At 41.6% G+C, this 19885-nt stretch overlaps 1 protein-coding gene across 2 annotated transcripts in view; it reads left to right on the top strand.

Moving 5' to 3' along the window:
* The first annotated feature begins 3083 nt into the window (after positions 1 to 3083).
* The window catches only part of TNC (tenascin C), a 95738-nt gene continuing 78936 nt past the window's right edge, over positions 3084 to 19885 (top strand). For both annotated transcript variants that reach the window (XM_023510497.1, XM_023510499.1), the window contains exon 1: positions 3084 to 3241. The gene's annotated coding sequence lies outside the window, so the exon portion shown is untranslated. The remainder of the gene's footprint in view (positions 3242 to 19885) is intronic.

The raw sequence follows: 19885 nt of genomic DNA, 5'->3' as shown, positions 1-19885 counted from the left end.
TGGCAGGAAGTCTATGCAGAGGTGGTGTTTACATCCATTCATTCTGTCCTCTCACGCGGGAAAAGTGTTTACCACACTGAGGAGAACGCAGCCATCAGAGATCAGATGCCAAGAGGTATGGCCTCTGCCAAACAGGAGGATAAATGGTTATTAATTTCCATAAACCTTCTCTGCTGTAATGTCTGGTGTGGTCTGGTCACTTAGTTCTGACTGCAATGGTCATCTGCACGGAGAACAGGCACAACCGCCTTAAGTAAGTGATTGTTCGCCTCTGTGCCCCTTTCCTGATCCTGTGCAATGAACCCGGTGGACACAATGATCCAGTTTTCTTGTCAGGCTCTGTGGGTGAAAAGGGAAGAATTTAACTGTAAAGCACAACATAGCAAACATTTATTGGCTCCCCCCTTTATTTCATTTAATAAACATTTGCTGCATTTCTGCAATGCTCTGTGCTGGGCACAGAAAAGGCAGAGGTGATCACGGCAGAAAGCATAGGGTCTAGGAGGAAAATCTAGAACCACACACAGTCCTACTAGGTAGAAGCAATGAATGTCCTCGCAGATAGTACAGTGTGTGAAAGCAATTACTGTGGAAGAAATGTATCTTGGAAGCTCCACGATGAAGTCAGAGCAGAAATGGGTGATAGATGTGAGGAGATGGAGGTGAGAATTCTTCAGCATAAGCAAAGGCTGAGGTGTTGGACAGCATGTAATATATGTTCATAGACTGACCCATTTGCCTGGAATAAAGAATACCAAAGGCCAGAAGATGGAACACATGCTGTCTGGAGCTCCTCAGTCAAATGCCAAGGTGTGGCTTAAGATGCAAAATAGCTTTTTGGAGAAAATGCCTTTTACAAGTAGCCTCTTCTCGTGATACATAAATAAAGCTAATCCTCTCGTCTCTTGCGTTAGCAGAATATACTGCGATGATAGCTGTGAACTCCATCATAATAGTATTCTTATATGTCAGCTGCATTAGCTTGTTTCCTGCCTTGGGGGCCAGCCTGGTCGTATCTGGATCTATTTTCTCGTGATTGGCTAAGACACTTCCAATAGACACTAATCAGTGATTGTAGAATACTAGGGAGGGTTAGGAGAGGGGGTTGGGTTTGCAACATTCCCAGAGAAAGCCCTATTTATCATCCAGTTGGATGATACTCTCTGGTCTTAATACCCACCTGTAATTATAAATATGGACTGTTGATATATTATATGCGAATATAGTTCACATACCATATACGTGTGTTGTGCGCTTCCCGACATTTCATTCTCTAACACAGGAGATAAACTCAGCAAACAGAGGAGATCCAGGAGGTCTGGAAACATTCACAGTTGGTTGAAAGACACAGCCTCGTGCTACTGAAATATGCTTTGGCTAACGCACAGAATTAAAAACTTCCCAAACAACCAATATCGGGATCAGCCAAAATGGTTTAAAAAGTCCAAATGAGCTGTTTTAGAACATGACTATTCATGGGCTTTCCTGTTGTCTGGGTCACTTGAGCAGAGAATCCTAAAATTCTGGAGCTAAAGCAACCGCAGAGATGACCTAATCCTGTCCTGCTTTTTTTCTTTTTCCAGATGGGGAGACAGAGGCCCCTAGTAATAATACCTGTGGGGATGATATCATTTAGTACAGAAAATCAGTGGATAATTGAGACCACCATTATTAGTAGTCGATTAAAAAAAAAAATCAAAGCTCTCTCCTCATTAGCTTTATGGAACAAAGAAATATATTTTCCATACTTAAATATGGTAGTGATTTCTATCCAAATGTTGTAACGATCCAATAGGGCATAAAATTCTGTTTAAATATCATCGCGCCCTATTTCTGGACAGTCATGTGTAATGGAAAAGAACTGGGGAGCCCAGTGGTTGCCATCCAAACGCTCCCCAGGTGTCTGCCCTTAGTGAAGTAACATTACTTCTCTAAACCTCAGTTTCTTCATCTGTAAAAAGGTCTCAGTGGCTGCAGGGATGGAATGAAATCCGCATTCCTGAAGTGCCCTGTGGCGCCTCTGATCAAGCTGTAATAAAGGAGGGCTCCGTGGTAGTACAGGTTACCTGCGTTTCCTTTCCCTCCACACCTGACTCTACGCTGCAACAGGCCCAGAAATCCCTCCAGCGTGGGCGAAGCGCTCCTTCCCACTCCCTCAAATGCCCCTGTGTGCCCTTCGGATACTCAATGCATGCTAACCACGGAACGAAGAAGGGATGACTCAGAGCTTGGAAACCATCCACAGCAGGCTGGAAAGCAAAGCCGGGCTTATGGCTCAAAGATTACGTTGTTACCCTTTTAAGTTATTACTTTTCTTTAAAGAAAAGGCTGTGGGAGACACCTTTCAGCACTGAGACAAAACCTCAGAAGCCCCTTTCCCCAGGAGATGCAGCAGAAAAGACCCCATCAGACATGAGGCATGAACAATGTCAAAAAGCCTCCCCGGTAGGACACTGGGGCTGGGACAAAGAAGCCTGGGGCAGCTGGGCATGGCTGGCTCCCACCTTAGAAAGGCAGGACTGATCTGTGTTGCCCGCCTGGTCCCCACCTGCTAAGAACTAATCCTGGGTTATCTCTCTGCTGGCCCAGACAAACCCTAAAGCCCAGGGCATTTGAAGGGCTTTATCTACTCTTTCCAGGAACTCAGTTCTGCTCGGTCCCCGCGCTTTCTCCAAGGTGCCACTGAGCAGCTGCAGCCCGGAGCCAGGTGAGCCCCGGGTCCCAGAGCCAGAGCCGCTGGTCCGGTTTCTGTCTCGCAATCAGAAAACTCGTGTGAGGAGCAAAGTACAAATCACACTTCACTAACAAGTATTCTGTGTCGGGGGCAGGAGGCGGGGAAGCAAGAATTCCTACTTAAGCCATAAATTGTATGCAAATGGGTTCCTTCCGTGGCGGAGAGCCAGGAGCGAGTGCGTCTTTCATGAGCTAACCCTGTTCCGCTGGGAGGGCTGTTCCTTTAATCCGCCAACTGAAAAAGTGGGAAAGGATGTCTGGAGGCGAGGCGTCCCATTACAGAGGAAGGAGCTCGCTATATAAGCCAGCCAAAGCTGGCTGCACTGGCCACAGCCAGCTACTGTCACCCGCCCCTCCTGCGCGCAGACACGCGCCTCTCCTCCGCACAAAGACAGCTCGGCTGGGGGTACTGGGGAGCCCCGCACGTGGGAAGTCGCCGCTTCTCTTCTCGCCCAGGTACTTCGTCCATGGATCTCTCAGAGATCTAGGTCTCTCGAGCTACGAAAAGGTAAGTCTGTTTCACTCCCATCACCAAAGATCGTTAGGATGTACTTTCTGCGTTGCTGGCACGACACGGGTTGTGGTTTTATCATTATAAATGTTTTGCTTTATTCTCACCACTGGCAAAAGCAGGTATGTGCTGGTTATGATCAGATGCACTTTATGGTATCAGACCTGTCCCCCTCTCCGGTGACGCATTTTCACACTTTTGTTTTAGCTCTGTGAATAGTCACACTTGGAAGGAACTTTTTGTAAAGTTTTTATCTGCCTGTTCTGCAGAGAAAAAGTGAGAATTTTCTCTTAACCCCTTGCCTGGTTGATCCACCTGCAGATATTCTTTCTTTGGGAGTTAGGGAAGTAAAGTTTTAAAGTGGAGTTTTCTCATAGCCTTGCTCTGGGATGGATTCAGGGGAGATGGATAGAAGATTTCAGAGAGAACAAGAAAATTTCACAGCCAAACAACCCTTACAGTTCACAGAGGGTTTGGTACCCATCCCATCATTTGATCCTCACAGCATCCATCCTGCGGTCGGACATGCAAAGAGATGAAGGTCCTGGGCAGGAAAGAGGAGGTGATTGCTAGGGCCAGTTGAAGAGTGGTAAACACCAGCTTCTGTTTTGAAAGGCAACGGGATGTCTCGTGGATACCTCCTGATTCACTGATCCTCAGCCAGGGCGCATATGCGTGTTTGGGATGTGTGGAGGCGGTGTTATCTCACATCTCTTTAGACTCATCTCTCCCTTCTCTCCTCTCATCACAGAAAACCCTCAGCACAACTCCCCCCAGGTACAGGGATACCTTCCTCCCCTGGTGGACTTTGGAAAGAACACAGGGGCTCCTGTTACTCATCAATGTTATAAGGGGATTAAGAGCTCAGGTTTCAAAGCCAGAGGTAACTTTGTTATTCCTCATCACTACCACCACATATGTCCCTGAGAAAAATCCATAACCCTCTTGAGCCTCAGTTTCCATTTCTTTAAAATGGGGACAATAACTTTTGTTGCTGTTATGAGGCAAAAATGAGGTACAAAGAAAGAAACTGGCAGTGAGTGCTCAATAGCTGGAAGTTTGGATAATCGTTGTCATTGCCCCAAACTGCCATCACTCTGGAAGTTAAAAGAGGCACTTAGCCAATTGTGGACTGTTTCTTGTGCCTTGTTCCTCAGCCTGCGCCCAGCCCCCGCTGTCTGAGAGCGTCCCACCAGGCTGGCAGGTCAGAGACTTGGCTGTGTTTTACAAACAGGAGGCTATGTTGGCACAGCTTGGGAGAAAAGGTAGCAGCCCCGGGCTGGATGTAAATATCGTGTTCTGATTCCAGAATGTCACTAGGTTTTGCGTTTAGGGACTTGCAGATTCTAAAGCTGTTGGCTGTAAAGTACAATATGGCTGGGGACTAGTTGGAAATGCTTTCTGTCCAGTGGGAGAGCAGGACAGAGAGCCTCCCTTGAAGAATGAATATCCCTTTTTCATGTTCTTGTGGACCTTTTTTTCCTTTTTAATGGCGCTTTCCCATATGTGCTTTAGAAATGAAAACTGCTGCCCACCCCAGCCAGTTTCCACCTCATCCTGGGATATGGTGAGCCCAAGTCCAGACTGGGGAAAGGTTTGTTCAGTCCTAAATAAACCCATGGAAAGTTTGCTGGCAGCATATGCAACCGAGCGCTTTGCAAGAGATACAAGTTAGTGTGTATATTTGGCTCTGTGCATTTCAGGAAGGTGATCAAGCTGGGGGGAAGAAAAGTGTGCATGATGTGAGTATTTTCTGGTTTGTTCAAACAGGGTGAATTGGATAAAGTTTGGAAAGGGTGTTCCCAAGCTTTACCATCATTAAAAGTATTTTTCCTCTATGCTTCATTTTAAAACTTTGCTTCCCTTTCTTATCTGCCACTAACCACCTCCCTCTCCCCACTCCAAGAAGTTAGTAACCTCCCAGACCTCAGCTTTGTCATTCATATAATGAGGCTGAGGGCCCTTGCAACATTCAAATCAGGTAATACATGGAAAACTCTTGGCACGTGGTAAGGGTTCAAAAAAATGGAAGGTTTTCTTGGTTTTTTTTTTTTTTTCCTGCTTATCGATTTATAGGAATTTGTCCCAGATGAATGTTTTAAGACAATGATTTTTAAACTTATTTTTAACAATGGCAACATTCATCATGTGAATATGGGGTGAAACCTGAGTATATGACAGGCAATGTGGGGCTGCTTTAGGTGAAACTTACTCCATCACTCTTACCCTCTGGGACACTTCCATAGAATCTTGAACAACACAAAATTCACTTACAAATCGTGAAACTGGGCAGGGCACACGCACATTGCATTTCTGCACTTCAACAGGAATATTTTACCTTCTTAGTCACCTTCTGCAATTCCCTAAATAGTGCAGTAGATGGGAATATGTGTGAGAAGCTTAACTGGCTTAAGCAAGGCTGATTATTTTAACTAATTTTAATGATTCTTAGCCAAAATACATGATAAAGCGACTCTCTAATCTACAGGGCTTTGGTGGACATCATCTTGCTAAACATCCGAGCTGGTCTCTGAGGCTTAGACTTTGGCTGTTGGTCAAAGAAATAGCTTGGTGAGTGGAGAGATTGGGTAAATTTTTCAGAGCCCTAGAACTCAGTGTGAGGGAGCCAGGTTCCAGACCATGTGCCCATGGTCACTAAGGCAGAGTTCCATTCTGTCATGTTCTTTCTCAATGCTTCTCTGCTTCTTGCACTGCCTTTAGAAGGAAAATACTTCCTTTCTAACTAAATATGCCCCTCCAGGCAGACCGTGGCCACCCATAAATACAGCGGTAGCCTGATCATATAACCAGAATGGAATTTGGGAAGGGAATTCAAGCTGACAGAATGAAAAACATATCTCCATTAATCCTGCTCTTTCTAGTGCTTGCAATGAATTAAGAACACCTATTCTCTCCTCTCCCTAGATTTCTAAAGACATCTATCTGTGCTTTTCTATAGAAAAAAAAAAATATATATATATATATATACACATATATGTATATCCAGCTAACCTAAATAAATCACAAGCCCCTCCATCCTAAAGCCACTTCAGTTTAAAATGTAGAAGTAGGTTGCAACCACTGAGTTGGCTGTAAATATGCATCCCTTCATGATGATAAAACACCCAAAGTTAATGTCGAGGAGTACGTGACACCTTTGGCAGGAGGATTTGCCAAATCTTCTCACCTATTTCTCGGTCTAACAATGCAAATTATGAATTATTAGCTCCGTTGTATGGAGAGAGAAATCGAGCCTCAAGAAAATCAAGTGACTCATCTGAGTCTATCCGTGAGTGCCAGAGTTGGCTTTGACCCAAGCTTTCTAACTAAAAACCCTACTACTCTTTCCGCTATGCCCCATTGCCTCCTGCAGCCAGGCTGGGCTGGCTGAGTGCAGGAGTCATCACAGTATCTTGGTGAGTGGCCAAGATGGTAGAGAAGCCCCCAACTGGCATTGGTGTCTATTGATTTTACAGAATAGCCCTAGCCTGGCATGGATCATTTTTCACGGTGCTCAGAAAAGGTCAGCTCATGGTGGTGCAAGTCTGCCTGGAAACAGAAAAGTTCAAATTTCTGCCCTCGGTGGGAAAGAAGAATGAAACTAGAGGTAGCAGTCAGGTCAACTACTGCTGATTTTCATTCCAGAAAAGTAGGCACCCACTTCTCCATGCTCTGTGGGTGGGAGCTTGGATTGTGAAACCAGAGCTGTACCCGCACCCTCTCTGAAAGCCAGGTGAGCGGAATATCGGGTTTTCACAGAGCTGACATTGAGACAAAGTTAAATTGGTATGTTCCAGCCTCAGGGGCAGTAAATCCCTGGACAATCAGGGAAATGCTGGTAGAATCCAATCTGCAGATCCCAATTCAGCAGAAGACACAGAGCAGAAGATTGTGATTCAGACACTTCTCATTCTGGGAAGATACCAGGGAATCCCCTTGAAATGAACCCTGGACCATTTTGAACACCATCAATGTATGGGAAACATTAGATGAATGTTAGTGAAACCCTTCAAATTGTGACAGAACTAGCTCTTGCCAACCCCACACAAGAACTCTGCCCAACACAAAGGCAGTGGTGGCCCTACCTACCATAAGGGGCTCCTTTGAAGAGGGGAAAGGCCTACATACCTACTTGGTTCTCACCCTGGTGACCAGATTGCTTTCTACTTTTTTTCCTTTTATTCATGCCTGTGAGCCTAGAAATGCTTTTTCCTTTCCCCTTATCTCCCATGTGCAGCCTCTGCTCACTGTCAGCCACAACAGGATCCTTCCTCTCCTTGACCCTCCACCACGCAGTAAAAGCAAAACGCCCATGTTGAAAGCAGATCGTGAATGGAAAATCCCTTCCATGTGTATTTTTAGTCTATTTGTGAGTGGAAATTTAAGAAAAAATATTTCACGCCAACTTGTCTCAGATTTTTGAAATTTCCTGAAGTTCACAGATCCTTAATTATGTAGCCATGGTAACTCAAATAGCTCTGGTTGGTCCTTTAACCCTCCCCAAATACCCTATGTCAAGAGCCAGAGATATTTCATAAGCTCTGAAAGTAGATGGCTTTGCTTCAGAATTAGCCAATATTCACCTTTTACCCCAAAGCAGGTGAGTTGGCTATTGCTAATTTCAACAAGAATGTGTCTAAGATGTTCTTCTAGGTAAGGCCTAGGGGATAATCATAATAGCTAATAATTAATAGCTAATCATAATAGCTATTAATAATCATAACAAACATTTACCAAGTACTTTACAGACATTATACCATTTAATCATCAACTATAGTTTCCAGTAGGTGTCATTCACCTGCCCCCCTTAAAAGGTGGGAAACTAGAGGCTGGAAAAGTTTTAAGTTGTCACCCAACACCATGCAGAGATGGCTGGTGGAGCTGGAACTCACACTCCGTGGCCAGACATGCCCAGCACCATACTTCTGCTCATCTTCTGACAGGAATGAGGGCCAGACACAGCAAAGCTAAGGAAGAGTCCACACCTTTTTTCAGACCTGATATTCTCTTTAGCCAGGTGGCATTTTTGCTGTCTCCAACTTGCCCCTTAAGCTTTCACCTCCTCCAGAACTATACTAAATAAGCAGTGTACAACTCCTAGTGTAAGATCTTTTTTCTGCTAGACTGTAAGCTGCATGATGGCAAAGCCCTGGCCACAGCGCCTCCCTCCGCCCCGCCTAAGACATGAAGTGTGGATTCAGGTGAGCAAGTGCTGCCCAAGTGAAGCTGGGCTTGCCCTGTAGGCTGCCTTAAGTCTCATCCACCAGGATCCTGCAGAGCTCTCTGCTTCTCCCACTGACTTCTGTCATAATTGACCCCATGATCTTCTCCTCTGTTCCAATAGACTATGCACCACTAAGGTCAAGAACATCAGTGAGGCAGCAACTGTGTCTGCTGGAGTATTTATCTGTGGGCAGGTATCAGGCTTATTGTTAAAGAAACTCTCTGCTGTCCCCAAGGAAATGGAAGAGTAATGCGGCACCGCTTTACCTCTGAAAGTGTTTTTGGTGCCACTTTGGTGACTCTCTTCTATGTTTTATGAAGCATCTTCACATGTTAAGATGTATTTTTAATAAAGTAGGATGCTTAAGAATTCATAAATGTGTAAATTGATAAACTTTTCTGTTTATCACTCTCGGATTATTCCAGCTAGTAGAAATTATTTTGCTGAGGTCTGGAAACATTGTCATTTGTATAGAATAGAAGGTGGTGTCTTTCATATCTCTACCCGGATATAACTCCCCCAAAGTCTGCTTCTTCCCATATGCCACATGACTCCAGAGTTAGTCCTGCTTTCAAGAAAAGAAATAAAGTTCCAGACAGTAGGCTACTAGAATAGTGGAATATTTACACCTTAAAAGGCAGATACCTAGTGAGGGCAGTGCTTACAGAGTAAAACAAATGAGTGAATTGCCAAGGGTGGACCTCAGCAAGGTGATACCTTGGAGAAGTAGAAGAGCTCAAATTTCATCAGCCATAGGTGTGTAGAGAGATAAACCATGCCTGGTAGTATAAAAAAAAAAAAAAGAAAAAAAGAAAGAGAAGAAATAAAGAAAAAGAAAAGGTGGTAGAATTGAATATTAAATGAAAAATATTGAATATCTGTGTCCAAAACTCTAAGCTGACAAATACAGCATAGGGAATAATAGCAGTGGCTAATTGCAGTGCCTGCGGGAACTTTGCTAGGGACACAATGGAATATGAATGCATGTAACATCACCTGAAGAAGCAACACAGCACAGCCAGAAGGAGAGAGCCAAGAGTGCCACTGGCCCTGCTGTCCAGGGACCCTTGGGAACACTGCATCCGATGTAGGCACCAAGATACAAAATATTAACAGTGCTAGGATTATAGGCATGAGCCACCATGCCCCACCCTCATAAACTCTTTACCAAACTTTCTTTTCTTTTCTTTTCTTTTTAAAATTATTCAGTTGGTTAGTATATGTTATAGATTACATTTTATAAATTTTAATACAAAATTAAAACAAAGCTCTAGTGTTTCTGAGAAAGTAGCCCTGAGCACATATGTGGTAAATTGAAAGAAACCTCTTCATGAGATTTCACCATGGATCTTAGGTTGTAAAGCCTTATGGAAAGTCCATGCATTGGAGTAGTATAAATATCTGGCAAGTTTTGGAGCATATGTCTAGGCACATTTTGGTTACAGCTTCATTCATAAAGCTACCAACCAAATTGAATTGTATATGCTTTTATGTTAAAAAGAAAAAAAAATCATTAAATAAATATGAATACCTTCAGATTAAGATAAAAAGAAGTGATTGGTAGAATGAGGTTATGAAAAGGGAAAGAGAAATTTCAGAAGACTAAAAATACAAAATGCTCCTTTAAAGCTTGGAAACAAAAACTCCTGCTACAGTGATAAGGACAGAAAAACGATTGACCATGAACAATTATTCTAGTAGGATACATTTCAATAAAACTAAGGCAGATATAAGAGGGTGACCTTCAAAATGTATCCCTTGTAAGAATGCAAAAGCAAGTATCCAATGTATTCCATACTAATATGAAGCCAGTGGATGAACTAATTCATTCCCACATAAGAGAAAAACTCAATTTAATTCAAGCTGGGGGGAGGGGGTATAAGGGAGGAGGAGAGGTATGCTCTCACCTAACGGGCACAATGTAAGGATATATGGCACACCTCCTGGTTGTGGGACACAACTACAACAGTGATCTTACCTAACAAATGCAAATATTGCAACCTCATCTTTTGTACCCTCATATTAATCTAAAATTAAAAAGTGTGTCCCTTGTGAAAAGAAAAAAAATATTCTTTTAAAAAATACATGAGTACATCTGTAGAAAGAAGCCATGATTTTCCACCGAGGAAAAGACAGGTGGCAAACATCTAAGGAGATCTGATGCAGCAGAGGAAATCCACCTGCTAGGGAGCTCCAGAAGCCAAAAAAGACCCAGCCTGGGCAGATTCACCATTAGCACAGTCCCCAGTGGAAGTGGCCAACTTTCTGAGATGCCCAGGGTCATGGGACATGGGATGGCCATTAGAAGTTGGTGCAGAGATGCTATCAAAGAGTATCTGGCTTAGAGGTTGGTTGTTTAAAAATTAAAATGAGATTTTCTCTAGAATCCATTGAATGTTGAAACTAAAAGCCTGATGGGAAGCCTTTAAGCCAGGGCCTTTGCACACTGTATTTGAAAAGACACCTCAGAGGTGATTTGGGAGCTGCCATGAAGAGAGAGGAGGCCAAGCATGGGACTCCACTTACCCTTACTTCAACTAAAGCCCTTCTACTTTCATCTGTTTTCATGCACTGAGCTCCCTTATGAAATTTTATTTGAAGAAATGATTCTGTGGCAAAAAAAAAAAGTTTTTATAAAGTATTGGCCCAGTTTAACATCCTTCATTTTAAAGATGGTGAAAGTGAGATGAAAAAGGGCAAAATCTTTCTAAGATCTCCCGCCAGTTGGCAGCAGGGTCATGGCAGAATCCTAGGTCTCCTGGCTCTTCTTCTTGGAAGCCAGAGACAACATAAAAAGCTGTAGAATTAAGACATTCCTTTGGAAAAGAAAAATAAACAGAATCTCACTCTCTGAAGAACCTTAGCTTGCACAGACTGAACCAAGGGTAACTATGAATAATCATTCTGTATTGGTTATCTATTGCTATATAACAAATCATTGTCACCCACCTTCTCCATCATCATCACCTCACTTCCTGCCTGTGCATCTCACAATGGCCCACTCTAATAGCTCACCCACTGTCCCCTTTCACCCCAGCTTATCCCTTTGGTCTATCCCTCAACCTTGGGTAGTGAACATCAACATTCCTATCCCTCAAGATTTCCAAATGGTCCTCTTCTACCTGCAGGAAAAATTCAGACCCTCAGCTTGGCATTCAAGGCTTCACCTGACCTGGCTCGAAGTCTCCAAAGAGATCCTGTATCTCCAAAGAGATACAGCTGTAATTCCTGCTGTAATTCCTTCAGCTGTAATTCCTGCTCTTCATTCTGAGTGTTTTGGGGTTTTTTTGTCCTTATAAATACCATTCCCTCTCACCTAGAACGTCCCTCCCTGTGTTTTTCACCTACTCATATTCCTATTCTTTAAAATCCAGTTGAGATACCACCTTTTTCAGATGGCTTAGATGCCCCTTTTCTGTTATCTCATCTTATCCCATGTTTTTCCCATCATCTCCCTTATCATTCTAGAGTTATCTGTCTATTCATAGGTCAACCACTCCAGACAATGTAGTTCTTAAAAAGGAAAATTTGTGCAGATTCAGATTTATCTGAAACCTGGCACAACTGGAGTAAAATTACTCTTCAACAACTGGCAAAGGTCCTTGCTGTGTCCCACATTTGGACTTCTCTTTCCTCTTTGGGGTTTATTCAGAAAGCCAAGAACTTGCACTTGTTTTCACACTTCACCTCTAAGCTTATGACTGTGCAGAGTGATGTCACAACATGTGACTAGAAGAAGCCTCCCTAGCCCTGCTATAGGAAACCATCAGGACACAGACTTGAAGACTTCAAGGAATGTCCCTGATTTCAGGGTGGCCCTCAGGATAAAAGCATGCATTGCTTGGGAGTTCAGAAAACCAGTACCAAGGACAGAGGAGTCCTGTCTGGGGATTTGAGGCTGAGTCACAAGAAATAGCTGAAAATCTGGAGGTAATAAAAAGGATCAGTCAACAACTAGTGGGAGAAAAGAATAGTCTCAAGGGAGGGATGGAGACAAAAGACTCTCTGTCCCAGGACATGCAGAAATTCACAGCCCAGGGGAAGGACTAAATAATAGATAAACATATGGACGTGGCATAAGAAACGTCTGGGTTCAACACATATTTTCTTGCTATGTGATCTTGGCCAAGTTACTTCATTTCTCTAAGCTCGTTTTCCTTATTCTTATTAAAAGCAAAATAGTATCATCTACTTCGCAAGGTTATTGTGGAGATTGAATAGTTAAGTAAATGTGCATTGATTAGCACAGAAATTGGCTTTACTGGGGTTGTTTGTTACCTGTTGTTGAAATGGTTTTTGGTGATAAGACCCAACTGGAGAAGCAGTTCCCAAAAGTGTGTCCTGTGGGACAGCATTCTAATGACATGGCAAAATTCATTTGGGGGACACTTGAAACCATGTCTTGTTCTTGGAAATTCATGACTTTTATGTCATATAAAGGCTGGCAATATAATAGAAAACAAGATAGGTAACATCCTTTTATTCACAGACTTTTTACATTAGGATGGGACCTCCTAGTCCACTCAAGTTGCTATAACAAAATACATAGTAACATGAACTGAGGGGTTTATTAAACAACAAAAATTTGTTTCTCACAGTTCTGAAGGCTAGGAAGTCCAAGACTAAGGTGCCTGCATGTTCAATATCTTCATATTCATAGATGGTGAGTTCTGTGTCCTTAGATGGCAGAAGAGGCAACACAGCCCTCCGAGGTCTCCTTTACAAGGATATTAATCAGTTTGTGAAGGCTCTGTCTTCCGACCTAATTACCTCCCAGAGATCCCACCAGCTAATACTATCACATCCGTGATTAGGTTTCAACATATGAATTTTGGGGAAACACAGATATTCACACCATGGTATGGGAGCAATCAGACAATCTAAAGGAATCAAATAAGCATATGGCAAAATTGCAGGTGGTGATATTTGCTAAGAAGAAATATAAAACAAGATAAGGGAACAAACAAGGCCTGGTGGTGAGAGGACTACTGCACTAGATAGGATGGGAGGTGGAGTGCTGTTTGTGCAGACACCTGAATGAAGGGAGGGAATGAGTTCTGCGGGCCATGGCTGGAGGATTGGGTTTTATTCTGGGTGTCATTAGAAGCCAATGGAAGGTTTGGGGCAGGAGAATCCATTACCTAAGAAATCCTGCAGCAATTAATCTGTTCAACTTTGTTATTTAACCACAAATAACTTAATGAACTACAAATACTTCTTCCATAGGACACTTACCTAAAAACATCTTGGAACATGGCCTGAGAAATTCTGCAATGGAGTATACGGCTTTATAGACTTTAAAGAGACTGTAAATTTGCTCTCAGTCCTCTAAATCTACAGTTACAAGTTAAACATACCATTTGGGCTGAAATGGGCATGCCAGGCAGGAAAACCCAGCTTTAGAAGTAGAGGCAAGACCTACTGTCATCCTAATAAGCAACTCTGTTTGGCTAAGACAATCAAAGAACCCAGCCAGGCCTCAGAAGATTCTAGGACCCCATCTCAGGCCAGTGGAAACTGGCCAATATTTGCCCAGAAACTAATTAGCATTTGCAAATGGTACACCTTGGCATAAGCATTCTCCAAAGAGGAAGTGTGTAAAACTTGAGATCCAGCCAGAGACTCTGGGAAAAAGACAGAGGCCAAATATTTTGGTGCTTACACATGGACAGCCACCCAAGAGCTACTGAAGGGGTAGGAAGGAGATAGTGAAGGAATCCACTTGGACTCTGATTTCTTTCTTTACTGAGCAGGGTGAATTTAAGTTTTCAATTTACATGAACCGAAGGAAGTTGCTTGAGGAGTCAGCCCAGTATAGCTCAATGTAGTTGAAAGCACAAATTTTAAAGCTGCAAATCAGAGTCCAAAAGCTAGCTCTGCCTCTTAAGACAATCACTGAACCTCCTCATGTCTCAATTTAATTCCCAAGAAGGCATCATAACATCTGTCTTACCACATTGTCCTGACAAGTGAAAAGACAAATGACAGCATGTGCAAAAAGTATCTAGCATAGGGCGGTGGTTGTGGCTCAAGGAGTAGGGCCCCAGCCCCATACACCAGAGGTGGTAGGTTCAGACCTGGCCCCAGCCAAAAACTGTAAAAAAGAAAAAAGGTATCTAGCATAAGATTGGTCATAAAACAAATACATAATAGACATTCAGAGAAATGTTAGTTTCCTTCCTATTTAGTTCAATTTGTATTTGGCTTTACAATAGACGCTGCTATTTATTAACTAACTACTGTATTCCAGCAGGGGTCAGCAAACCATAGGGGGTAGCAGCTTGTTTCTGTAAATAAAGTTTTATTGGAACATACTGTGCTCATTCATTGATGCATCACCTATAGCTACTTTCTGCACAAGAACTGGGGAACTAGTTGTGACAGAGATCACCTGACTCCAAAACCGAACGTATTTATTATCTAATCATTTAAGAAAATGTTACTGACTTCTGCCAGTTAATATGCTAAATCTTTATACTTAATTTCCAGTTACCATAACCCAGCAATATAATACAGGGTATTCTGTATTATATATGTATGTGTTTGTCCATATATATATACATATATATATGGAGGGTATTCTGTATTTTATATATATGTGTGTGTGTGTGTCCATATATATATGGGGGGGGTATTCTGTATTTTATATATATATGTGTGTGTGTGTGTGTCCATATAGTGTGTATATATATATATATAAAATATAGGATGTATGGACACACACACATATATATGGACACACTAACTATCTATAAAGAGAGAGAGATACTGAGGTAGGCAGAAATAAAAGTTTATCTTCTAAGTCCACCTTCACAAACATAATGCCTGTATTCCTAGCATCCTGGTAGATAGAGGCAGGAAGATCCCTTGAGAGCAGAAGTTTATGACCAGCCTGAGTAAGAGCAAGACCCCATCTCTACTAAAAATAGAAAAAAACCAGGTGTTATGGCAGGCTCCTGTTGTCCCAGCTACTTGGGAGGAGGATGCAGGAGGATTGCTTTAGCCCAAGAGTTTGAAGTTGCTGTGAGCTATGATGATGTCATGGCACTCTACCCAGGGCATCATAGTGAAACTCAATCTCAACAAAACCAAAACAACAAAAAAACGTAATGCCAAACTCTATACCTGAAGGAAGCTTAGAAGAATGATTAAAAGTTGTTCATTTGTGTGATTCATCTTCTATTTGCCCTTGCTTCCCATCTGATGTTTATGTCTAAGTTTATTGACTTTCCTGACATGTGCTGGTTTAAATGATCCAGGATAGCAGGCCTTCCCCTACCCCTTGCTTTCCTTACTTCTTTTTTGTTTATTCATACAAGTCCATGCTTTCAAAAATGCAAGTGGTAGTTTCCAGACCCTCTGAAATGTTCTCGTGCCTGGTCTGATTTCTTGCAAACCATACTTTTTTTAGCTAGTGCATAGTGTGAGGCCCAATTTTCCAGAAATGATAGATTTTTAAGCTCCCCTGTCTGCTACTTCTCACTTTCTCTTCCTCTCACTTGTTAACTTTCTTTCCCAGCCAGACTTGAGGAAAGCAGGCTTCTGTCCAGGGGCTTCAAAGATTCATCCTACAGTACATTTGCTTTGAGTTTTCCCCTCACATTGAAAACTATAAATGAAATAATCATGTATGCCCCAATTCCCCAACACCACCCTCCCACCTTGTCCCATTTTAGGAATCCAACAACTCAGTTTACATTAATGATGTTGAGTTTCCCTCTGATATTTATTATACCAATAGTAATGGTTTAAATTGAATGAAAGTTATCTTTTGAATGTAGTTGAAAGCATAAATTTTGAAACTGCAAATCGGAGTCCAAAAGCTGGCTCTGCCTCTTAAGCTAATCACTGAACCTCTTTGAGTCTCAATTTAATTCCCAAATAGGCACAACACCTATCTTACCAAGTTGTCATGACAGATGACAAGATAAGCGATAGCATGTGTAACAAGTATTTAGCATAAATTTTGGCATAAAACAAGTATGTAGTAGGTAGTCAACAAAATGTAAGTTTCCTTACTGTTTATTTCAAACCATGTTTGGCTTTACAATAGAATCTGTCATTTATTAACTACTATATTCCGGTAGGGGTCAGCAGACCACAGGGTGAGAGCCTATTTTTGTAAATAAAGTTTTATTGGAACATAGCTACATTCAAAAGAGAACTCGATATAGCAGAAAGACCATAGAGTTTAGAATTGTAAGACTGGATTCTTAATTCTGACACAAATACTTACTGGCTAGGCATCATATTTAAGTTTCTCAAGCCTGTAGTATTTTTACCAGTAAAGAACAAACAGTGGTCCTTCACGGACACAGTTGACATCATGACTAAGTAGCGTCTGTAACGTGCCAGGCACAGGATAAATGGTAACCTATTTGTGTCACTCTTGGTTTGAGTTGCTCAAAATCTTCTATGCTGGAGTCCCACACTTCATCACAGACAGATCACAATTGTGTATATCATCATTCCCAACAAATTTATAAAGACAGGAAATGAGAAAGGTCAGCACTGCCTCTATTGTGGGCCATCAAACCTAATCTCATGATACACTTCAAAGGCAGTATAATCAAGTAAATTTGGGAAACTCTACCTACTGTCCCTTTTTTGGAGATTTTCAATGAGCATGAATCCATTAAAGATCCTGCAAAGTCCTGAAGTGAATAAGTCAGTGTAATTTCTTTGGCTTAAAATAAAATTTAGTTTAAATTAAACTAAAATGTTGAATTAGAAAATCTCTTTCCCTTGCATTAATACTCATCAACATGCTGTAGATTGTATTTTAGAAAATGTTGCTTAAAGTTACACACAGCTAAATTAAAGCCAAGTCAAAGGTTAGATGTATCTCTATTTTTCAGGCTCCTGTGCACCTAGCTTTATCTATAAATCATAAAGATCTTCCATTGCTCATAGCTATTCTGAACACTGACCACTGCATCTTTATGAAGTTAGCCCATTTAAATTAGTCATGCAACCCACCCTTTGCCATCATTAAAACTCATGAGTCAGTTCGCCTGGACTCAATTCCTGCTTCTCCTTTCTGGATGCAGTACTCTCACTTTGCTCATTGATAAACCTGAGTTACCACCAAGGTCTTAGAGAGGATCTAATGAGATAATCTTCAGAAGGCACAGAAAACAGTACCTGTCACAAGTGTGTTCAGTCAAGGTTCACTACTATTGTAGCATTTAAATGGTCCTATTTTGAGAAAGGAAAATTAGACATTTTCTTTGCCTGGGATCACACAAATTAATTATTGGGATAGTCTTAGTTTTCCGTAAGTTCCCAGTGCCCTGTTTCTAGTCTGAGAGATACTATTTTCCTTTTAGGAGTTATCTTCTACCAAAATGTATCAAGTTGTATTGAACTTGATTTATACAAGCTTTTTCATTGCCAGTGACTCCATTTGGCTCCTTCTAATGTAAACCCCAGTCAAGCAGAATTCCATTCATTGGAGTATCAGCGTATTGGGTTCAAATAGATTTTCAAACCTGCCTGGTTCTGCTATGACAAAGACAGTAGAACCTTCATAGTTGGCCACCTCCCTAATTTCATAGACCTGATTTTCATAGACTAGACATGCACCACATGTATGTATTAGTACAGGAGGCCTGGTCCCTTATGCTGACCACCTCTGTATGTTGACCAGTCGACTTACAGAGGTTCAACTGCATTTGGTGTACATACCAACACACCCTCATTCCTATACCCATAGTGGACATTGCTAATTTATGCTGAATCCTTTTCCCTTGGAGTCCAAATGGGGCCACAGAATCTTCCGCAAAGCAGCTGCACATAGCTATATTATTAAAAGTTTTTTGATTTTGAAATATAATTATTATCCCAAACCAATTATCTTAACCAATTGTTATTTTAACCAATGTTTGAACTACCTCTAGAATATTAGTCTCCTGTTTTGGTATGGCCAATGTCCTGGAGTTCCCTGATAAGGACAGACAAAAAGGAAAAGGGGAGGAATGAGATCCTAACATTGGAGTGGCCTTCACTATTAGTATTCTAGGCATTTATAGCTCCTTCATCTAGTCAATGTGTCAAACAACCCTGGAGACATTCTATTTTATAGTTGAATAAGCCACAATTCATAAAGTTCCAGGATTTCATCCAGATTCCCCAGTAAAATTTGATCTCAGGTCCTTCTGACTCTACAGGCTATGCTCTTCTCTCTCCTGTCATAATGACTTCTTAAGAATTATTGAACTCTTTCAGGACTAACTTTCTAGCATCAAGTAGCTAATAACCATTTCACAAGAGCCAGCATGTCACAGAGCCCTATTCAGAAGTTTTCTTATTTAGGGTTGTGTCATCCTGCACCTTGTCCTTCCTAGATAAATCTCTTTGCTTCCTTAACCTTGGCTCGAGAGCTTGAGAACCCACTTTTCAATACTTGTGAAAGAGCCATCTGGGCTTCTTAAAATTCTGGATGAGGGCTGAAATAGAGGACTCATGTTCTATTGAGAAATGAATTCACTTCTATTTTTGAGACAATTTTCCAGAATTTTACAGGAATCTATATTGTTGCCACTTGGTCAGACCCACTTTTTATTTTCTTTTCTGTCTAGGCAAGAAATGGGCAAAGAAAAAGCAAATGTTCTGCAGAAGTTTTATTTCAAAAATTGAAACCAGACCACACCAGGGCAGTTTGTGGTCTGAATGTATCAATGGATCTAGTCATATTTCATCTAAGGTTTTCTTAGGTATACTAAACCACAAATATGAATCTCATTATTGTGTCTGGATGGAAAGGTTTTATGGATTAAGATTTGTGGATTTAATTTGCTTGGTAATGAAACTTCTGTTGAAGGGGTGAGAGAGAGGAGGCCAGGAAGCACCATTGATACTCAGCTGAACAACTACAGAAACAAATACGCAGAATTAGGGATCTTTTGTATTTACTATTGGCCATTTCACTGGGTCCAAAGTGAAATCCAAAATTAAGCTCAACAGAAATATTACCAAATTAGCCATAAACCACAGGTCACAAGAACCATAAAGCTCTCAGAATTAGGATCTAGACACGTTTGCCTGTTTTACAAGAGAAATGGAGGCAGGAAAAGTAGAAGTGGTTTGTCCAAGGTCACAGAATGACCTCGCTGGTCAGACCTGGTTGGCAGAAGCCTTGTTTTCCAGATCTTCAATCTGTTGTGCCTTCTATGCCATGGGCCCATGAAAGGCCAAATCTCTGGGAACTCAAAAATAATGAAGGTAAAAATTCAAAACAAGAGAGGGTGACCTAGATTTTATACAAAGAATACTGCAATTAAATTGGAAGGGTTACTGTCTAGTAACCCAGAACCAAAATTCCTTCACACCAGAACCAAAATTTCGTGTTAAGTATATTACAGGCCTGGTCAAACTCACCTCCTGAGAAAGGTATTTACTTTGGTCTTTTTTTTTTT

The sequence above is a fragment of the Otolemur garnettii genome, unplaced genomic scaffold, assembly GCF_000181295.1.
Source record: "Otolemur garnettii isolate 467f Iridium unplaced genomic scaffold, OtoGar3 scaffold00014, whole genome shotgun sequence".
Lineage (NCBI taxonomy): Eukaryota > Metazoa > Chordata > Mammalia > Primates > Galagidae > Otolemur > Otolemur garnettii.
The sequence above is the reverse complement of the archived record's forward strand: the minus strand, read 5'-3'. Positions and strand labels throughout refer to the sequence as shown.